Source organism: Trachypithecus francoisi, unplaced genomic scaffold (genome assembly GCF_009764315.1).
Source record: "Trachypithecus francoisi isolate TF-2019V2 unplaced genomic scaffold, Tfra_2.0 Lachesis_group0, whole genome shotgun sequence".
Taxonomy (NCBI): Eukaryota; Metazoa; Chordata; class Mammalia; order Primates; family Cercopithecidae; genus Trachypithecus; species Trachypithecus francoisi.
The window spans coordinates 100951262-100968534 of record NW_022681453.1 but is presented as its reverse complement, the minus strand read 5'-3'; positions in this window follow the sequence as shown (position 1 = coordinate 100968534).

The following is a 17273-nucleotide window of genomic DNA, read 5'->3' as shown; positions in this document are numbered from 1 at the left end:
AGCAAACCTCAAAGGCATAATATAAAACTGGAGTTCCTGAGCTTAGATGTCAATGCAGGTTCCATCACTTAGATTGGTCCTAGAAGCGCTAAGGAAAGGCAAAAGAATTAAAAAATAATCAGGAGATCACCTGAAAGAACATGAACCTACACTGAGCTAGAATGATAAATTGAAAATACAAAAGCTAAATTGAGAATGTCAGAGCCAAATTATCTAAGACATAATAATAACCCAGACTATTGACTCCAAAGCAAGGAATTATAGATGGAATGTGGAAGTAGCAAATTTAAGAAAATGCAAATGGCAACATTAGCATGTGTTATTGTAAGTTAGTGCACTAAAAGTTTAATATAAATTATCAAGTTTGGATTGCTTTTTAGTAGCAGATGATGGAATGACAAATGACAAAGATGTATTACAGGTCTTGCTCGACCTCCGAGTCTGAACAGTTATTCCACTACAACTGCCATCAGGATAAATCAATGCAGCCCATATGAGGCTGGGATCTCTGCGGCAAAATTTAGTTCAGATAATTTTGAAGTTTGGATTAAAAATAAGATGGTGAAACGATGGATACAATATCACATATGAGTTAAAAATCTATGGAGATGGTGAGTACAACCTTAATTTCTGCAGTTTTCAGTACAACCAGACCTTCAGCAAAAAGAAAAGTATTTCTAGAAGTTGTCACTATTGTACCCTTCAGGAGCAGAAAATTGTTCATTCCTATCTGATTCCTGGATTACTAAGATCCACCAAAGCCTGAAACATTATCATGGAGACAATTCTATAACAGGCTCTTCAAAAATGTATTCTTCAAATAGTCTACCACTTTAAATATATAATTTTATGCTCAAAACATGTACCACGAGTTGGAAGGGAGAAGAATTGTTCTCAAATATGGACACTGATCTAAGAACCAACTACCTTGAGGCAGCCCAGTACCATAGGAGGATATAGTTAGCCACTGGGACAAAACTCCAAATTTTGTGCATATTAGTGAAATAATACACCTTCTACAGATGTTATTCCAACTAGAAAACTAAGAGCACACACTGTCACTTAAGCCATATTCCCATGAGTTAGAGGAGGCTACCCAAACCTAATTAATCCGTGGTTCAAAAAGAAATGTGTGTACACCCAGCCTAAATCACAGTTAACCAAGATGATAGAGCTTACAGCAATGCTTGGACAAGATTAAGAGCCACTCAGAAGAAATACCAAGGCCTGAAGTCTACAAAAGAGGGCTACTCTAGCAGAAGAATTAGCTAAGAATGAGGTTCTACTGGGAGAAGTTAGTGTACAAGCACTGCCTCTAATATGGCAGAGTTATGATGGGCCAAATATGATAATTCATGCCAATAAACCCAACACAGGGACTCTGATGTCCCAATCTCAATCTCTCACTGTTCCAAAAGTGGTCCACTTTTCAATTCTTAATAAAGAATATAATATTTTATTAAATCCCAATTTACTATAAAAACACATCATTCTATTTATGGTGGAATCTTACAAATTTCACATACTATTCCATCATATTTCTTCTAATTCTGTTTCCATTCTCTTCTCTTTCTTTGTTTCCCTTATATTCTCCCCCTGAATTCATCTTCTTTCACTCTTTCATTTTTTTTCCTCCTATTTTTTTTTTTACAATATTTGTTTAGTGTATGCTGGAGTTCATCTTATAGGCTAATCAACAGTGTCATATCTGTAAACATATGTTTCTAACTTTTGTTTTAGCTATTGCAATCATTGCTCAAGCAACTGAATTTTAATCAAATGTGTGTGGATATATATATATATTTTTTAAATAAACATTTACCATGTATTTACTATAGGGTGGGTCTGCCTCTCCCAGCCCACTGACTCAAATGTTAATCTCCTTTGGCGACACCCTCATAGACACATTTAGGAACAATACTTTGGATCCTTCAATCCGATCAAGGTGACGCTCAGTATTAACCATTACACAATAACACAGTTGAGTAGCTGGCCTTCTAAAGCCAAAATTATTTATTATGTGTTTCTTTTCATTAAAATCTTGCCTACACCTCATGTAGCTATTTTGAGGAGAAGGAACATTTTCATATATAGTACTTTTTTGTGGATTTACTAATTTATTGCAAAAAAAGGTATAAACTACATTCCACTTGGCATTATAAAAGTAAAGTCAAATTGACAATAGCCCTTGCCATCAAACAGTATATATTAGCTGGAATGTAGTTAGAATACAGAGACTCTGGAGACAGGCTGAAAACTACACACAGTGTAACCTGCCAAGAAACTCCCTAAGTTGAATTAGCCAAACTGAAACATTCTACTTTAGCATTGCTTCTAATATGCATATTGCCATTACATATGTGCATATATAATGTATATACAAATATACATATTTATGCACACATATAAAATGGAAAACAGGTATTAGAAATAGGTATGTGTGTATATATACATAAATATGCATATATTTTGTTTTCAACTTATTTTCAAATAGTTAAAGAAAATTGTGTTTTTATTTTTATGTGGGCAACTTGTAAGCCTCATGCACCAGGGTTCTTTAAATCTACCTGGTCACTTGGGAAGGTATCATTTTTAGACACAAAATGGAAAGGGAATTCAAAACTTATTTGATCAATTATCTTTATAAATGCAAAATAATTATTTTCTCCCTTTATATGACTCAAAGATAAAAATATACTCTAAAATCTCATTTGAGTCTACAGAGGATAAGGTACAGATTTTAATGCAATGAGCCAAGGCACGAAAATGAGAATCCACTTATTTTAGAATGCAAGAAAGATGGCTATTGCTTTTTTAAATTTAATCAGGAACAGGCCAGTATTTAGCTTCCACTGATATTAGGGCAGAAATAATTTCAGTCGTTTAGGTTCTCCACAAAACTTGTTCTCTAGATGTCTATACATAGAAGTAGTTGTAGGAGGAATCCCATAACTTTACTAGAATTCACCTTTATATGGAAGCTGAGGCAAGCATTAGGAGTCTTGGTAAATGTCCTTGGTGACTGCCAGTAACTTTCCTCCAACTTCTGTTTGTTGGTCTATGGTCCTAGCTAACCATAAGAGTATTTCTGAGTTTTCTCTCTGTGTCACGCATTTTATATATCTAGTGAAAAAGTGTGATTGCAACATGACCCGTTGCCTCAAAATAGGTGACCAGGACTTCCCAGAAATTATTACCTTCTTGCCAAATGGTTTGAATGCCCTCTTGTGATCTGTTAGGGGGCAGAGAATAAGCAGTGCGAAGTAAGAATTCAATTGGATAAAAATTTAGGTTTTTGTGGATGATCACTCAGTAAAGGAGGGTTTTTTTGCCTATTGAAACAATTTGTGATTGTTCACAGTTGCAGAGCTCTAAATCTTATTTCTCAGTTCATGTAATAACTGCTGAATTTCGTGTTATTTTGATTATTCTATTGTTTCCCCTATTTGGCATATCAAATTTTTGCACCGAGATTTGGAGAGTGAGTGGGCAGATTTCAGTGAAATTTTATCTGGGATATACTGTGGGGAAAAGAAAGAAAGATCAAACTATTACTGTGTCTATATAGAAAGAAGTAGACATAAGAGACTCCATTTTGTTCTGTATTTGAGATGCTGTTAATCTGTGACCCTACCCCCAACCTTGTCCTTGCAAGAGACATGTGCTGTGGTGACTCAAGGCTTAATGGATTTTGGGCTGTGCAGGATGTGCTTTGTTAAACAAGTGTCTGAAGGCAGCTTGCTGGTTAAAGGTCATCACCATTCTCTTAATCTCAAGTACCCAGGGACACAAGGTAAGTGGGCTATCCATCATCTAACACATTTATCATTCATTTTTGTTATAAACATTCTAATTTGGTACACGGCCAAAGGTCGCAGGGACCTCTGTCTAGGAAAGCTAGGTATTGTCCAAGGTTTCTCCCCATGTGATAGTCTGAAATATGGCCTCGTGGGAAGAGAAGGACCTGATCGTCCCCCAGCCCGACACCCGTGAAGGGTCTGTGCTGAGGAGGACTAGTACAAGAGGAAAGAAGGCCTTTTGGCGGATGTTGGCAGTTAAGATAGAGAAAAGGATCTGTCTCCTGCCCGTCCCTGGGCAATGGAACATCTCGGTGTGAGACCCGATTGTATGCTCTGTTTACTGACATAGGAGAAAACCATCTTACGGCAAAAGGTGGGACTTGCTGAAACAATGCTGCTAAAAGGTTTATGGAGATGTTTGCATATACATATCAAGGCACAGCATTTTTCTTTGAACTTGTTCATGTCACGGAGATCTTTATCCATTTGTCTTACTGCTAATTTTCTCCCTACAATCATCCTATTGTCCTGTCACTCCCTTATCTTTAAGATGGTAAAGATAATTATCAATAAATACTAAGGGAACTCAGAGACCGGTGCCGGCGCGGGTCCTCTGTACGCTGAGCACGGGTTTCCTGGGCCCACTTTTTCTTTCTCTATACTTTGTCTCTGTGTCTCATTTCTTTACTCAAGTCTCTCGTTCCACCTAACGAGAAACGCCCACAGGTGTGGAGGAGCAGGCCACCCCTTCACATACGTACACTAATTCTGTTATGAAACTAAGTACAAAGGAGTTAAGAGAAAATAAGGGGTGCAGTTAACAGCCCAAGGCAGTTGCCTAGAATCACTAACTTCCACCAGAATCGATTTGACTTTATGACTCGTTAAGGGATCACTGTTTATGCATAGACCTGTAGTGGCACAAATAAGACCTTCTACATTTTCCTGACAGTTTAGTGTTGTTGAGATACCTACATATCTTGCTTTCATGTCTCTCTTCACTTTCTGTCCCCAATCTTTCACAATTATCACATCGCATGGTACTTACTACACAGCAAGTGTTTGGGAATAATTGTTTATACCTGTTCTAAATGTCAAAAACAAGGCTTTTAAAATTTTTTATTTCATGGGTATATAGTAGGTATACATATTTATGGAATATGAGATATTTTGATACACACATACAATGTATAATAATTACATCAAAGTAAGTGGGCTATCCATCATCTAACACATTTATCATTCATTTTTGTTATAAACATTCTAATTATTCTCTTTTAGTTACGTTTAAATATGTTATATATTATTATTGACTGTAGTCACCCGAATGTACTATCAAATAGTAGATCTTATTTATTCTATGTAACTGTATTTTGTAACCATTAATCATCTGCACCCTCCCGACCCCGACCCCACTACATTTCCCACCCACTGATAGCCATCCTTCTACTCTCTATGAACAAGAGTCCATTTTAAAAAATTCTAGTTATAAAATGACATCACAAAATGATTGAGAATATATGAAGTTTGTTAATCTGTGACTGGCTTATTTCACTTAAAATAACAACCTCCAATTTCATCCATTCTTTTTAATGGCTGAATAGTAGTCTATTGTGTATATGTACCACTTTCTTTTAATCTATTTTTCTGTTGATGGACACTTAGGTTGCTTCCAAATCTTGGCTATTGTAAATAGTGCTGCAATAAACATGGGAGTGCAGATATCTCTTCAATATACTAATGTCCCTTCTTTTATGTGTTTTCCTAGTATTGGGATTGCTGGATAATACGGTTGTTTTATTTTTAGTTTTTTAAGGAGCTTCCACACTGTTCCCATAGTGGTTATACTAATTTCAGTTTTCACCAACAACATATAATAGTTCCCTTATCTTCACATCCTTGCCAGTATTCATTATGGCCTGACTTTTAGATAAAAGACATTTTTACTTAGGTGAGATGATATCTTATTGTGGTTTTCATTTGCATTTCTCTGGTGCTCAGTGATGTTGAGCATCTTTTTATATACCCACGTTATTATTGTTATTATTATACTTTAACTTCTGGGATACATGTGGAGAACATGCAGGTTTGTTGCATAGGTACACACATGTCATGGTGGTTTACTGTACCCATCAAACCATCATTTACATTAGGTATTTCTCCTAATCCTATTCCTCCTCTACCCCCCGCCCCACCTTCCAATATGCCCTGGTGTGTAATGTTCCCCTCCCTGTCCCCATGTATTCTCATTGTTCAACTCCCACTTATAAGTGAGAACATGCAGTGTTTGGTTTTCTGTTCCTATGTCAGTTTGCTGAGAATGATGATTTCCATCTTTATCCATGTTCCTGCAAAGGACATGAACTCATCCTTTTTCATGACTGCATAGTATTCCATGGTGTATATGTGCCACGTTTTCTTTATCTAGTCTATCATTAATGGGCACTTGAGTTGGTTCTAAATCTTTGCTATTGTGAGTAGTGCCGCTATAAACATACGTGTGCATGTGTCTTCATAGTAGAATGATTTATAATCCTTTGGGTATATCCCCAGTAATGGAATTGCTGGGTCAAATGGTATTTCTGGTTCTAAATCCTTGAGGAATCACCACACTGTCTTCCACAATGGTTGAACTAATTTACACTCCCATCAACAGTGTAAAAGTGTTCCTATTTCTCCACATTCTCTCCAGCATCTGTTGTTTCCTGACTTTTTAATGTTTGCCATTCTAACTGGAATGAGATGGTATCTCATTTTGGTTTTGATTTGCATTTCTCTAATGACCAGCTATGAGGAGCTTTTTTCATAGGTTTTTTGGCCACATAAATGTCTTCTTTTGAGAAGTGTCTGTTCATATCCTTTACCTACTTTTTGATGGAGTTAAAACACTTCTCAAGAAAGAGAACCATCTGTAAAGTGAGGAGATAACCTACAGAATGGAAGAAAATATTTGTAAATTATCCATCTGGTAAGGGATTAATAACCAGAATAAATAAGGAGCTCAGACAACTCGATAGGAAAAAAAAAATGATCCTATTAAAAAGTAGACAAAAGATCTGAATACACATTTTTGAAAAGAAGACATAAAAAAGGCAAACAGGAGTGTGTTCTAACCATATTCAGGTTAGCTCTGCTTTCTAGTAAATCACTAGATTTTTTTTTTTTTTTTCCTATTCAGTTGTTTGAGCTCCTTTTTTATTCTGGTTATTTATCCCTTATCAGACAGATAATTTGCAAATATTTTCTCCCATTCTGTGGGTTGTCTCCTCACTTTATTGATGATTCTCTTTCTTGTGAAGAAACGTTTTAACTTCATGAGATTTCATTTGTCCATTTTTGCTTTGGTTGTCTGTGTTTGTAGGGTATTACTTGACAAATCTTTGCCTAGACCAGTGTCCTGGAGAGATTGCCCAATGTTTATTTTTAGAAGTTTTATAGTCTGAAGTCTTAGGCTCAAGTATTTAATCAATTTGGATTTGATATTTGTATATTGCAAAGATAGGGATCTAGTTTCACTCTTCAGCATATGGATATCCCGTTTATCCAGCATCATTTATTGAAAAGACTGAATATATATTCTTGGCACCTTTGCCAAAAATGAGTTCACTGTAGATGTATACATTTATTTCTGGCTTCTCTATTTTGTTTCATTGCTCTATGTGTCCATTTTTATGCCAGTACCATGCTATTTTGGTTATTATTGCTCCATAGTATAATTTGAAGTCAGGTAATGTGATTCCCCTAGTTTGGTTGTTTTTGCTTAGGATGACATTGGTTATTCTGGATTTTTTACAGTTCCATATACATTTAAGGATTATTTCTTCTGTTATTCTAAACATATCAAAGGAATGGCATTGAATCTATAGATCCATTTGGATAGTATAAACATTTCAAGCATATTGACTCTTCCAATCCATGAACATGGATTCACGTTGCATATTCTTGTGTCCTTTTTAATTTCTTGCATCAATATTTTATAGTATTTATTGTAGAGATCTTTCAGTTCATTGGTTAATTTAGTTTCAAGGTATTTCATTTTATTTGTAACTGTTGTAAAACGGGTTACTTTCTTGATATCTATTTCAGGTTGTTCACTGCCATCATGCTGTTTCAGATTGTTCACTGATTTATATATGTCGATTTTGTGTCTTGAAACTTTACTGAATTGGTATATGAGTTCTAACAGCTTTTTGTTGGAATCTTTAGGTTTTTCCACTTATTAGTTCATATCATCTTCAAAGGATAATTTGACTTCTTCCTTTCCAATTTGGATGTCCTTTATTTCTTCCTCTTGTTTGATTGCCCTAGCTAGATATCCAGTACAATGCTAAATAACAATGGTGAAAATGGGCATCCTTCTGTTGTTCCAGATCTTATAGGAAAGGCTTTTTTTTTTTTTTTTTTTTTTGAGACGGAGTCTCACTCTGTCGCCCAGGCTGGAGTGCAGTGGCCGGATCTCAGCTCACTGCAAGCTCCGCCTCCCGCGTTCCCGCCATTCTCCTGCTTCAGCCTCCGGAGTAGCTGGGACTACAGGCGCTGCCACCTCGCCCGGCTATTTTTTTGTATTTTTTAGTAGAGACGGGGTTTCACCATGTTAGCCAGGATGGTCTCGATCTCCTGACCTTGTGATCCACCCGTCTCGGCCTCCCAAAGTGCTAGGATTACAGGCTTGAGCCACCGCGCCCGGCCAGGAAAGGCTTTTGATTTTTCTCTGTTTCATGTGATATTGAGGGTCCATTATATGTGGCTCTTATTGTGTTGAGGTATGTTCCTTCTATACCCTATTTTTTGAGAGTTTTTAAAGATTATAAATGGATATTGAATTTCATCAAATAATTTTCAACATAAATTGAAATGATTATATAATTTTGTCCTTCATTCTGTTAATATAATGTATCAGATCGATTGATTTGCATAAGTTGAACCATTCTTGCATCCTTGGGATAAATTTCAGTTGCTCATGATAAATGATCATTTTAATATGTTGGTGATTTTGATTTGCTACTATTTCATTGAGAATTTTTGCATCAATGTTTACCATTAATATTGCCTTCTCGTTTTCATTTTAAATGTGTCTTTGTCAGTTTTGGTATCAGGGAAATATTGACCTCATAGCATGAGGTCTCAACTATTTTTCAGAATAATTTTGGTAGGATTGATACTAGTTTTTCCTTAAATGTTTGGTAAAATTCAGTAGTGATGTCCTTGAGTTCTTGTCTTTGCTGGGAGACATCTTATTATGTCTTCTATCTCTTCACTTGTCAGTTCCTTCAGGTTTTGCATTTCTTCATTGTTCAGTCTTGGTAGGTTATATGTGTCTAGTAATTTATCTATTTCTTCTAGATTTTCTAATTTTTTGGCAGAAGTTGTTACAGTGATTTCTAATAATCCTTAGGATATCTGTGGTATCATTTGTAATGTCTCCTTTTTTCCCTACTGATTTTATTTGCATCTTCTTTTTTTTCTTAGTCTATCTAAAGGTTTGTCAATTTTATTTATGTTTCCAAAAAATAAACTTTTTATTTCAGTGATGTTTTTCTTTTTTGTTTCAATTTTATTTCTGCTCTGATGTTTATTTTGTTTTTCTTCTACTAATTCGGGGTTTGGTTTGCCCTTGCTTGTCTAGTTTTTAAGATGCATCATTAAGCTGTTAGCAATTTTTCTACTTTTTGATGTAGGCACTTATTAACTTTCCTTTTACCACTACTTTTATTGTTACCCAATAGGTTTTGATATATTATGTTTCCATTTTTATTTACTTAAAGAAAATTCTTAATTTTCTTTTTAATTTCTTCATTGGCCCTCTGGTCATTCAGGAGCATATTGTTTTAAGTTTCCATGTGTTTGTATAGTTTCCAAAATTCCTCTTGTTATTGACTTCTATTTTGTTCCATTTTGGTCACAGAAGATTCTTGATATGATTTCAATTGTTTTTATTTTTTAAGACTTTTTAACTTATTTATGATCTATCCTTGAGAATGATCCATGTGCTGGGTAGATAAATGTATATTCTGCAGCCATTGGATGAAATGTTCTATCATTATTTATTAAGTCCATTTAGTCTACAGTGCAGATTAAATCTGATTGTCGATTTTCTGCCTGTATGAGTTCTCCAGTGCTAAAAGTTGGGAATTAAAGTCTCCAGCTATTATTGTATTGGGGCTATCTCACTCTTTAGCTCTAATAATGTTTGCCTTACATATCTGGATTTCCCAATGTTAGGTGCATGTATATTTAAAATTGTTATATCCTCTTGCTAAACTGACCTCTTTATTGGTCAGAATATTGGTATAGAATGATCTTCTTTCCCTCATTTTATAGCTTTTGTCTTGAAATCTCTTTTGTCTGATAAAAGCACAGTTATTTCTCCTTTTTTTGTTCTTATTTGAAGAATATCTTTTTCTATCCCTTTATTTTCAGCCTATGTGTGTCTTCATAGATGATGTGTGTTTCTTGTAGGCAACAATCATTGGGTCTTGTTTTTCTGTTATTCATTTATCTTTTGATATTTGTTATCTGTATATCTTCTGTATCTATCTGTATCTGTTATTTATCTTTTGGTATCTGTTATCTGTATCTTTTGATTCAAGAGTTTAGTCCATTTACATCCAACGTTATTATTGGATATAACATTATGATTATTAATAATACTAATAATATCAATAGTATAAGTATTAATAATATCATTACTATTAATATTATTATAAATATTAGTTGTTTTAATGCATTACTATTATTAATATTGATAGTGTTACTAATATTATAATATTAATAGTAATGTTAAATCCAACGTTATTATTGGATATATATGAGTAAGTAAGGACTTACTCTTGTCATTTTGCTATTTTTTTTCTGGTTATTGTGTGGTCTTCTCTTCCTTCCTTTTTTTCTTTTTGTTAAAATAATTTCCTCTGTTGCTATGTTTTAAATTCTTGCTTTTTATTTTTTGTGGTTTGGTTGTAGGATATATTTTAGATTTGAAGTTACCCTGAGGATTGCAAATAACCTTTTACTACCCATTATTTTAAACTGAAGACAACTTCACACTGATTACAAAAACAAAGAGAAAACTGATAAAAAACTATACGCTTTAACTGTATCTCCCTACTTTTTAACTCTTTGTTCTTTCTATTTATATCTTATTACACTATCTATGTCTTGCAAAAGTTGTTGTAACTATTATTTTTTAGTTTCATCTTTTAATCTTTAACTCAAGATATGTGTGATTTACACACCAACATTAGAGTGTCATATTCTGTTTGTAAAGTTACTACTATCAGTGAGTTTTATACCTTCTGATGATTTATTACCACTAATTAACGTTCTTTTCTTTCAGATTGAATAACTCTCTTTAGCATTTCTTGTAGGATAAGTCTAGTGTTGATGAAACTTCTCAGGTTTGTTTCTCTAGTAAAGTCTTTATTTCTCTATGTTTTAAGGACTTTTTGCTGGATATACTATTCTAGGATAAAGGTTGGTTTTTCTTTAGCCTTAATGTGTCTTGCCACTCTCTCCTGTCCAATGAGGTCCAATAAGGTTTCCACCAAGAAGTCTGTTGCCAGACATACTGGAGCTCTTTTGCATGTCATTCATTTCTTTTCTCTTGCTGCTTTTAGGACCCTTTTCTATACTTGATTTTGGGGGTTTGAATATTAAATGTCTTAAGGTAGCCTTATTAGAGTTAAATTTGCTTGGAGTTAATAGCCTTCTTTTACTTGGATATTGATATTTCTTTAGATTTGGAAAGTTCTCTGTTACTATCCCTTTGAATAAATGTTTTACTTATAATTCCCTCTCTCTCTACCTCCTATTTAAGTCCAATAACTTTTAGATATATCCTTTTGAGTTTATTTGCTCAATCTTATAGTCATTCATTATCCTTTCTTTATACTTTTATCTTTTGTCTTCTCTAAGTGTTGTCTCAAATTGTCTTTAAGCTCACTTATTTATTTGTTTGTTTGTTTGTTTGTTTATTTTAGGCCAAGTCTTGTTCTGTCACCCAGGCTGAAGTGCAGTGGCAAGATCTTGGCTCACCACAACCTCCACTTCCCCTGTTCAAGCGATTCTTATGCCTCAGGCTCCTGATTAGCTGGGATTACAGACACCTACCACCACGCCTCGCTATTTTTTGTATTTTCAGTAGAGACGGGGTTTTGCCATATTGCCTGAGCTGGTCTCAAACTTCTGAACTCAAGTAATCTGTCTGGCTTCGGCCTCCCAAAGTGCTGGGATTATAGGCATGAGCCATCGTGTCCAGCCAATTTTTTTTTCTGCTTCATCATTTCAGATGTGGAGAGACTCTGATGCTTTCTTCAGGACAGCAATCAAATTTTTCAGTTCCAGAATTTCAGCTTGACTTTAAAAATCATGCCAATCTCTTTGTTAAATTTATGTGATAGAGTTCTGAACTTCTCTGCTTTGTATTGACTTTTGTTGAGCTTGCTCCAGACAGCTATTCCGAATTATCGATCTGAAAGGTCGCATAGCTCTGTCACTCTGGGTTTGATTATTGGTACCTTATTTAGTTCATTTGGTGAGGCTATATTTTCCTAGATGGTCTTCATGCTTGTGGATGTTTGTCAATGTATGGACCTTAAAGAGGCAGGCATTTATTCTAGTCTTTGCAGTCCAGGCTTGAGAGATCCAATTCTTGGGATGGCTTTCAAAGTATTCAAAGGGTATTAAGTATGAGCTACATATTTGATCACTGTAGCCCCATCTGGATTGAGGGGCACTCAAACTTGAGTAATGTTAGGAATCTTATAGACTTATAGATAAACTCCCTTAGTGGTCTTGGATATGATATGCAAGATTTCTCTGAATTATCAGGCAGAGAGTCTTCTCTTCCTTTACCTCCCCCAAACAAATGGAGTCTCTTGTTCTCAGTGCTGAGCTACCTGGACTAGGGGTAGAGATGACACAAGCACCCCTGTGGCCACCGTCACTAGGACTGTGATGGGTTCACTCTGAATCCAGTATACCACTGGGTCACACCCAAAGCCTGTGGTGAGTACTGCCTGGCTCCTAGCTGATGTTTATTAGAGGCCTGCAGGCTCTTTAGTCATCAGGTGGTGAATTAATTCAGCCAGGCTTGTGTCATTTTCTTCAGGCTGGCAAGTTACTTTATGGCCCAGGGTGGGTCTAGAAATGCTGTCTGGGTGCTAGGACTTGGAACTTTAGTGACCTATGTGGTGCTTTATTTTACCACAGCTGAGCTGACACCTAAGTTGCAAGACTAAGTCATTTTTACTCGTTTTTCTCCTTTCCTCAAGCAGGAATATCCCTCATAGCCACTGCAGCTTCAAATGTTCTGGAGCCAGCACAGTACTAGACCTCACCCAAGGTCAATGGTGAGTACAACCTGGCTACCGCTGATGTTTATTCAAGGTTCAAGGGCTCTTTAGTCAGAAGGTAATGAATTCTGCCCAAACTAGTTACTTCTCTTCAAGGCAATGTATTCCCTTTAGGACCAAGGTATGCCTAGAAATGTCACCCAGTAGTTCAGGATTGGACTGAGAACTTCAGGACTCTGCTTGGTGCTTTATTTCACCGTGGCTGAGTTGATTTTTGGTTCTTACGAAGGTGTGTTTTTTGTGTTTGGATAGTTGTTCAATCTGGTGTTCCTGCAAGGGGTACAATCACTGGAGGGTTCTATTCTGCCATCTTGCTTTGCCTCTATCCCAGGTGTTTTAGGTAAGAGATACACAGCCTATCCAAATACAGATATAAAATGTCAAAGGCTGTTCTTCCAAGAATGTGGTTGGGGCCAGCAACTAAGAATGTGGTTGGAGCCAATAATAGCAGGACCAGAGAAAGATACCACCTCTGGCCACAAATGGGTAAGCAGCTACCTAGGAGAGCTTCTGAGACTCTTCTACCCCACTGCAAGGCTGATGTTTTAAAGGCTTCAGAGAAAATAAGTGAAAATCTCCATTACTGCTGTGGAAGCTAAGATTCAGTGACTGTTGCTTGCATTTATATAGTGAAAGAAGGTATACGACAAGGATTCTATCTATGGACCTTTATGGCAGCAAATTCTTCAATTTCAATTAAATACTATTGTTTTACTTTATACTTGGCAAATACAGTATAAGTACACTTGTACTTATATAACCAGTGTGTGTATGATTACATAATTTATAAAATATTTTCATTTGTGTTTTCTTAAATTTTGTCAGTCGCTCATGCTGCAATTTGTGTAGAGAATATGTTATTACTCTTCTGTCATGCTGATGAAGAAACAAAGGTTCATACACTAATCAAGGCTATACAATAACAGTGAACATAAAATAATATAAAGTCTACCAAAACTATTTTGCAAACTATGTATGCTACTGAGCTAGAGCTAGAACTCTAATTCAGCTTCTGCATATAGACATCTCAGTTACACAGTTTTAAATAAGTTATTCCATATAATTGTATATTCTACAGATATGATGCTTTCCTGATAAACATTTTGCTGTTTACTAAGCTTCTTTTGTGAGTTTTAAATATGTGCCCTGATATGACATTAAAAGTGTAACATGGTTTGTGTGGCTTATTTTGAAAGCATACTCTAATTAGAGTATTTTTTATTATAGTTTCACTAATTTCACCCTTTTCTGAATTCTGTATTGGCTTCCTACTAGCTTCCTTCTTTCCCTAAAATAATTAGAGTTTAGACATCTCAATTTCCTGGAGGGCTGTTGCTTCCATTTATAAAAGATGGCTTGTCAATAGAGCTGGAAAGAATTTTCTAATTATGATACTTCATAACATCTTCACTGTACTCTCATTGTATAAAAAATGACACCACAGACAGTGATTACACATCTCCATCCCACCTCAAACTTCGCAGTAGACGTCTTTGAAAGAATACCCTAGTGCAACAACGTTTGCACTTTCCTAAGTTATCAGGCATTGGCAAATACTTCACATCTCACCAAATATTTTACTGAGCAATGTGTGTCTTTGAAAATGGATATCAGTCACCAAATTATACTAAAATTGTAAAAACTTTAGAGAAGCAACAGGCTGCCAGCTACCAGACATGCACAGAAATGGAGATTTTTTTTTTTTTTTTTTTTTTTTTTTGAGGCGGAGTCTCGCTCTGTCGCCCAGGCTGGAGTGCAGTGGCCGGGTCTCAGCTCACTGCAAGCTCCGCCTCCCGGTTTACGCCATTCTCCTGCCTCAGTCTCCCGAGTAGCTGGGACTACAGGCGCCCGCCACCTCGCCCGGCTAGTTTTTGTATTTTTAGTAGAGACGGGGTTTCACTGTATTAGCCAGGAGGGTCTCGATCTCCTGACCTCATGATCCGCCTGTCTCGGCCTCCCAAAGTGCTGGGATTACAGGCTTGAGCCACCGCGCCCGGCCAGAAATGGAGATTTGAGAAAACATATATTATCTTTGATCAGCAAAAATTATGATAATCAAAACCTAGCATTTAGTGATAGACATAAAATAAATATATTGGGGAAACTGGCTACAGACGGTGTGAGGTATCTATGTCTATGCAGATAGTGCATCAAAGAAGTTACGCTTTGGAACATAACACTAGTTCACAATTATCTAAGACAATAAAGAAAAAATGTGTTTACAGGTAATTAAGCATTATTATTAATTTGAAGAATGCAAAAACCATACTGCCAAATAATGCTAGTGTCAGTGGAAAGACATTTTCCAAATACTACAAAACCTTTATGATGACATGCAAATTCAAAGATCACAATATAATTTGCAATAAGAGTAGTACAAATTCCTTCACAAATTCAAAATTGATATTGAATTAGTGTGTGTATATAAAAAGGGACACTCGGCAAGACATGGTGAGGCTGAAGTGGGAGGATTGCCTGAGCCCAGGAATTTGAGACAAGTTTGGGTAACATAGTAAATCCCATCTCCAAAAAAAAAAAAGTTAGCCTGGTATGACTTGACACACTTGTAGTTCCAGCTTCTCAGGAGGCTGAAGCAGGAGGAAGGCTTGAGTCCCAGAAGTTGAGGCTTTGGTGAGTCATGATCACGCCACTGCACTAAAGCCTGGGCAGCAGAGTTGAGACCCAGTCTCAATACAAATAAAAATAGAAAGGAACAATTTAGAAGTTTTTAATGAAAAATTCTACAAAATATCTGACCACTTTCTTATCTGTAAATGATACATTTTCATCTAAGTAATGATAAAAACCGAAATTTTGAATTTTGGAAAATTATATATCTCTCAGAAGACATCAATTCAACTATTTCCAAATTAGCATAAGAAATAGGCTGTCTTCTTCGCTGAGACTCAACTCTCTAATATACACAGGATGTATGACTTTGGGCACATTGGTAACTGTTGAAAATATGAGTTGTCACAAATTTCACATACTAGTTGAAATGACTATTACTTAAGATAATACGCATATGAAAAATTACATAGTTGTAAGCCATAGTACATACTTATGCTAATTTGATTTTTTTAGTTCTCTTTCATAGTTTACTTTTAGAAATGTTGATATTGATAATTTATTTTTGTCATTATGGAAGTTTTTTTGTCCTGGTTTTGTGGAGATGGACCATTTAGAGCTTTCAATATTAAGGTGAAGTGATTTTCTTTAAATATTTGCTGTTACTAGATCTAGAAATCTAGTTGTTCTGAGAGAAAGGAAAAATAGTACTCATACATGTTGAGTAAAACTTTTGATGACAATGATTCTATGTTACATATCTTTGGAGTAAAATTAGTACATATATAGCCAATAGTTTTTTTTTTTCCTTTCCTTCAGTTTATTCCCTATTTAGAGTTACTGTTACCCAAAAATGTTCTAAACCAGAAAATAATTTTGCTGTCATTCAGTCTATTCTATGGCATACAGATGACAAAAGTATGAGAAATTTTTCTCCAAAGGAAAAATATAAGATTATGAATAGAGAAAGTATAGCTGTTTCCATATATATTTCAAAATATAAATATAATGTATAAATCTGTACTTTATTTCATACAGTTTAAATATAGTTTTCATATAATTAATGATTATTAAAATTTAATTATAAGTTTAGCTACTTTTTATTTTTGAAAATGCTCCTGAGATGATTTTGCACAGGGTTTTCAATTAACACTTGTTTCTACGGATTCTCTAAATATGCACATTAATTTTAATTTTGTCCTGATTTTATTTTTTCTTCTTCTAGCATTGTTCCTATCCTTAGCTTATCAATAATTTTCAGTAATGACACATCACAATAATGTGGTGTTGTGATTTTATACATTATCAATTTAGTAAGGACATGCTTCAGCTTAAGTCTCTGCTTTCTTGATATATGATTTTATTGGGTTTTATATTTTAGAGTAAGTTCTTTCTATGCACCAAACTCATTAGTAATTTATTAGTTTGCTTATGGATGTAGAATAGAAGTATATTACTCCTTTTGTTAGAATTCTATTTTAAAATCACATTTAGGGACAGGATACATTTAATAAAATTTTATTGTAATAGTTCCAGAAAGGACATTCTTATT